The sequence below is a fragment of the Haliotis rufescens genome, unplaced genomic scaffold (genome assembly GCF_023055435.1).
Source record: "Haliotis rufescens isolate VD_foot unplaced genomic scaffold, xgHalRufe1.0.p SCAF_14, whole genome shotgun sequence".
In the NCBI taxonomy this organism is placed as follows: domain Eukaryota; kingdom Metazoa; phylum Mollusca; class Gastropoda; order Lepetellida; family Haliotidae; genus Haliotis; species Haliotis rufescens.
In genome coordinates this window covers 15188194-15194875 of record NW_025963824.1, presented here as the reverse complement: position 1 = coordinate 15194875, position 6682 = coordinate 15188194, and the positions used below count along the sequence as shown (strand labels likewise).

Here is a 6682-nt window from a genome sequence, read left to right as displayed (position 1 = left end):
TGAATGACAATCTAGTAGTGTCTTCAGTACTCTTTTGCCCTACATGAAACCATGACCTTATTTGTTAATTTCTTCAATAGCCACAGATCAAAGGGAGCAAGTAGACACCCTTAACAAATAATGCAAAGGGTATGAGGGGCTGTTGTAGAGTACTGTTTTATGTCCCTTTCAGCAAACAGTTATATAAGTGTCATGGCGGGAGGACACCCCAAATGGGCTTTACACATTGTACCCATGTGAACAGCAGCGAATGAGTATGGTTTTACACAGCTTTAAGCAATATTCCTGCAACATCACGACAGGGGACAACAAAAATTGGCTTCAGGGAATGGAACCTTGGTCTTCGGTGTAACAAGAGAACTCTTTAACCATTTGAATACCCTACTGCCCCCATGTGAAAAGAAAAATACCTTAACCACTAGGTGCCCCAAAGCAAGTTGAGATAATTCACTAATGTCGTATGTAAGTACATGAATATCAATACACATCAAAACAAACATAATACATCTAAAAGACTTAGTAATGAGCAAATATAATCCCTGTTATAGTTGTGAGTGAGTATGGTTTTACGCCACATTTAGCAATACCCCAGCAATTTCACGGCTTGGGACACCAGAAATGGGCTTCACACATCGTACCCATGTCGGGAATTGAACCCGAGTCTTCGGCGTGACGAGCAAACATTTTAACCACCAAGCTACCCGACCGCCCCGAGCTTAGAGGAAGCAAGGCCAGCCTCACAGTTTACATGAAACTATCTCTTTCATCACAATTCAATTTTCTCAATCATCAAGATGTACAATCATCAAGTCATATGACAGGTATCAATATACACACAATAAAATAGCAATGTTTAAGATTTCAAACATCATCAATATTCAGTTTATCACAAGTCATTACAATGTAGATGACTGATGCCATATTTAAAGTCAGATATACATTTGATAAGCATTCAACTCATTGTTGTTATTAAAAGGTCTCCCATTTACAAATGTAGTTCAAAATAGTTCATAGTATAGACTGATGTGCATTGAGAAAATCAACTGTTTACTGCAGCCCGAAAAAAGGGAAGGATGCAAAAAAACACAAACAAAAATGATGTTTAGAAGAACAGTATAAACATAACAAACATAAACATACCAGTAAATGATAAGTCTCTGTCACTTTGGCCCATTGTTGCTTCACTTGTTTTCCCTTCCTTGTCGCTGAATCCCTCCTTTTGAACAAAGAAAAACACATGATTACAGAAGTATTTGAAATGACAGACCGTGGGATTTGGTTCTTTTTGATTTTTCTTTAATGCTGCACATATTAATATTCCAACTATGTATATGGATGGCGTTGGGATGTAAATGATCAAGTCTGGGCCAGACAATACAGTGATTGATAGGTACGATAGCAGGCTATGACCTGTGTCTGACCAATCCATTTGATTGCCTCTCAAGACCAGCTTAGTTTGGGAACCAATTCTAACCCACGAGGTTAGACCTAACAATCAAAACTCAATACATTACTGATTACATGTATATATAAATAGTATTCCTTTTTCCTGGGTACTACATATGTCATATTATACTTTAAAATGGTGTAAAAATTGGCTGCATAATTGGCAAGTATGCCATGTTTATTATAAATTTTACAACGTGAGATATTTGAGATTTATCATAAAATGGGTAGGTTTCTATTAAAGCCAATGGATAAAAATTATATCCGTTGGGGTCATATGCTGATAGAGATGCAAATATCGAAGGTCAAGAAAGGATTATCTTTATCATGATACATCATCCAAACTGCGTTTACAAAACTTGCATAAAACAGAATTCTGAAATCAGTTTGGCAAGCATCAGCAAAATGCATTGAATGTTTAGTAGTTTGTGGTATCTTTTTTGTTGTATGTGGCTTTGCAATTGAAACATGTAAATATAAAAAGTTAATGCCAGAAAATACCAGTCTTGATTATCCAACGAAACAGACACAACTTATCTAAAACAGCAATGAAAATTCTGTGAACAGATCACTGAAAATCAGTGATTACACCAAGTATTCAGGAAAGGGGTGAGCATACCCTGTAAACAAACCAGACCATCAAGTCATGGACCAGAAAATCTTATGAAATGATAACACATTTACTGATTTTTTTAAAACTAAAAATGATATATTTTGAATTAGGTCAGCATAAATATCTATTAAATAAGTTTTACATATTTTACCTTGCTATCGATGTTGATTGTGTCTGCAAAGGCATCAACGTTGCAAGGTTTTTCTGTCAAGGGAATCCAGGGGCTGTCTGGTGGAAGTTCTGTAAATCAAGAAATAATTTCCTTATAAGCAGTTCGTGCAACAAATCTTATGAGACACGTATTACACAAAAAACTGGCCCATATAAATTTTAACTTAAAAAGTATGTATTGTATTATATCAGTATTATTATACTTTTTTAAGTATCTTACATAATGATATCACTAAAAAGATCAGTGACTTACAAGTTCATGCACTTCATAAATGTATCATAACTGTCATACTTTTAAGGCAAATCAATAACCTGAATTGGATGTGAAAAAAAGCTGACAAAAAATCAGTAACTAATAATAAGAAGGAAATAAGCATCTATGTAATACTAGGTGAAAATGTACAAGCAGCACCTCATTTGGGCAATAAAAATCAATCAGGTGTAACTAATGAACAATAACATGGAATTTAGCCAGGTGTCTTTATGACTGCTCATGACTGCTTTATGACTGATCTTGTTAGAGCAGAGCCTACCAAGCAAACAAGCAAACAAGCAAACTTTGACAATAAACACATCTTAACAGACAACTTTATCAGCTTATATACAGTTAATCATTATATTTAATTGATGTCGTTAAGAGTGGAGCCAGACAGATGAAACGAGCAGACTTAGACAATACACACATGTCACTGTTGAATGTGCAGTACCCACCAAAAATGAAATAACCCATAGTTAGTAAAGCTCAAGGATGTTTTTTTTGTAAACTTAGTAAAATGCATTTGGCCCTAAATGACACATTCAATTCCACTTTGAAACAAATGTGTATTTTCTATTATTCAAGTAAGAGATATATAGTTACATCAAAAACTATAGGGGTAAGGACTTAAGGACATGCACATAAACCTGATACAATTAATCATGAAATGTAAACATTGATCCATTATCTGCCAAATTCCCTTACCAAAGGGAACAGAGGCTGACACCAAATTAAAACAGATTGGTTCAAACATTTTTATTTCAAAAGAAATCTGGATTGGTAAACAAGCAAAACTTATCTTCCACTTAGCAGCTATAAATCCCTACACTTCTAATTGCATTTTAGTATTGAACATTTTCTCTAAATGCCTTATTTATTCATGAGTTTGAACAAGAAAAAGACCTCAAGTACTTCTCACAAACATCCTGTCTTAAACAACCTTTCACATGACAGCATGTGACATAAACATATTTGTGAAAATACAGTCGAGGTTATTAAAACACTGAGCTCATCCAACTCTACAACCAGAAAAAAATAATCTGAAAAGCATTATTTTCACCAAATGTAAACTTATATATTCACAACACATTGTGTGATAGACACTGATTCATTGAGTAAGCCTAATATATCTATCTGAAAACCGGTGAAATAAACAGATAAACTTCCTTAACTTAAACTAACTTAGAGGGGCAATGGGGTAGTCTAGGGGTTAAAAAATTTGCTCGTCACCCCAAAGACAAGCTCCACATGAATCCAATGTCTAAAACCATCCTCAATCACCAACCCACTCATTAGTCTCGCCAAGTGTAGTTATGTGTAATCTTACTGTACTGGTTACATGCAACATGTTCATTTATAACCTATATATAAGTATATTTATTATGTATTTAGTGATAAAATATTTATCTGAAAATCTAAAATAGGTATTAACATGTAATTTCATTCAATGAAATAATACCTGCTCTCAGAACTACTTTTAGTACGCCTCACTATGGCGTTCTGGCTATAAACCATCAAAATTACTAATAAAGAACAAAATAAATAGAACATTTGTCTTTTCTTGTCAAATATTGTGCATCTCATCTTGTGACCTTAACATTTGATGTGTTCTCAAGTGGCGCAAATCAGGTCAGTTGAAGAGATGAGATGACTATCAATAAACATTGATTGATATTAAAATATGAAAAGCGAAATATGCTCTACATAGAATCTTTCCTCTTGTAACCAGGTCACAGTATCTGATTTTGTTTGATTGTTATTTAACATCGCACTCAGCAATATTTCAGCTATATGATGACAGGCTGCAAGTGTAAATAAGCAAGTCTGGGCAAGACAATTCATTCATAGACATCATGACCATGGCTCGACGCAGTTGGGATAGAATGACGCGCATCAACCAAGTCGGCAAGCCTGCCCATTTGATCCCTTTAGTCACCTCCAGCATGGGTTGGTGAAGATAAATTCTAATTTGAATCTTCACTGATTAACCTCGGTGTTGTAGCAAAATTACACGAAATACTAATAGGGAATGGGACATTAAGGCCTCAAAGACAAACCGATCTAGTGCAAACAAAAAATACTTTCACAGTATAGTGTGAACAACTACAATACTTTTTCTAGTAGTTTTTAGAAGACTGACATGGTATTTAAAATGATGATTCTAAAACTGTTTATTTTTAAGGATACTAACTAGGTCTAATAGATGAAGTGTCCCGTGAGGATTTCTGGTTAGAATTGCTTGTTCGTAAGAGGTGACTAACTGGATCAGGTGGTCAGGCCTGATGACTTGGTTTGACATCCTTAGAAAAGTGGAGTAAATATAAGAAAAGCTTACCATCATTTACTGTATCCTTCCGGATATCTAGTCTTGAACACGCTGTCCCGGATGGTTGCTGTTGGCGAAGAAGAAAAGATTCATGATAAGATATGAACTAAAAAAAAAAAAAATGACATAGAAATGTGGTAGAAATAGAATTTGTACTATAATATAATCAATACTCTGTAAAAGTCAATAGGATTATAAATTTCAAACAAATATAAACATGATAAACATATAATATATATCACAGGATAAATAGAAATATACAAGGTGGATCACAAATGTCTCGATAGTCAGGCTCAAAAGTCAATGTCCTGAATTTGTGAAACACAAAAAGTTCAAAGGTCCATACACTTCATGAAACAATGATGAATGAACTATTCATTCACACAAGTGTATAAGATGTTCTTGGAAACTGCATGAACTCTTCTATGTTGAATTCCATCTAATGAATGATGAACTGCCTCTTCTCACTGTACAAGTGATGATGCTGATGAAACTAGCAGCCCCACGTTGGGCGCCATTTTGTAGCCGGGCGTGGTGTCATGTGTCCAGCCACTGGGCTGCTAGTCAAAACATGAGGCAGTTCTTGAAGATGATGATGATATTTATTCTTTGGTAGTAGATGGTGGGAGGGAAGCTGTAAACAAGAGTCCTCCCTCCATAAAGAGTTCATGCAGAATGCATGAGGAGGGCAGGTGAGAAAGGAAGTTAAAGAAGTGGACCAAAGGGCCAATCAAAAGAAAGGTAGCATCTGACAGATATTAAAGGAAGTCAAGATGCTTCAGTCACATAAAGTGGTGGACATATCTAAAAATAGATAGGGGGAAGTCCAGGTGAAGCTGGAGAAATTACAGAGGCTGCAAAAGGTTGGGGTTAGTTGGCTGACATTCAACTGCAGACAAGGACAACATATGATGAACATATAATGAACACAGAATGAAGTGATGGTGATAATAGATGAACATGTATGTATATATGTATAGAATTAATCTAAGGGGGTTATAAGTGGGTGGTACTTATGTGGCTATAACTCATTCAGAGTTAGCACCACCACCCGGCTACATACACCCCCACTTTGGGAAATGGCGACCTCGCCATTAAATAGTGGCAGTGTATAATTACCTCCTCACACCCAGACACTTTGTTTTACAACAAACTGCCCATCTGTCATCCACTTTGGCTTTGTTCGGGTTCGTCCAACTCGCCGAGGTGGTGGCTGTGGAGTTGACGGTCCTGAGCCAGGGATAGAACTGGTTGGTGCAGTTGGTGCTGGTGTGGATGGTGAAACTACTGGTGACACACTTGCAAATGGCGGGCTGATTGGTGGCAGTGCTGACGCTGGGGATGATACCGACAATGGAGAAGGAGAACTCTCAATATCCATGTTGGTTGTTGAGATCTCCAGTGTTGTGTCAGTACTTGTGTCCTTAAGCTCGCCAGAAGATGGTGTTGAAGTAGTAGTAGTAGTCGTCGTCGTCGATGTCGATGGTGTGCGCCGTGGCCTGGGTATGGGCTGACCATTCGTACCAATGGGAAGGAGTAGATTGCGGTGGAGTACACGACATTCTCTGGTTCCTTCCTTATGAACTTTAAACACAGGAATGTCGGCATGAGGTTGAGAATCAACCACGTAATACTCCTCTTCCCACCGGTTAGCCAGTTTTTGCTTCCCACGTATGTTGACATTACGCACCAATACGTCACCAACCTTGATTGTGGCTCCACGTGCCTTAAGATTATAGGCTTTGCGTTGTTTAGCCCGAGCCCTTTCAAGTTTGCAGCTGCAAGCTCATATGCAGTGTGTAATTTGCGCTCTAGATCAGCAGCAAACTGCGTATAAGCTGGTGATGAAATATTGGCCAGTGATGTACCA

General features: G+C 37.0%; 1 long non-coding RNA gene across 1 annotated transcript; it reads right to left on the bottom strand.

Annotated features, from left to right (window-relative positions):
- Positions 1–1140: 1140 nt before the first annotated feature.
- Positions 1141–4921, bottom strand: LOC125379264. Its single transcript, XR_007220654.1, has 3 exons — positions 4822–4921; positions 2211–2299; positions 1141–1216 (listed from the first exon to the last, which is right to left on the bottom strand). It is a non-coding gene; the product is annotated as an uncharacterized LOC125379264 (long non-coding RNA).
- Between the last annotated feature and the right edge of the window lie 1761 nt (positions 4922–6682).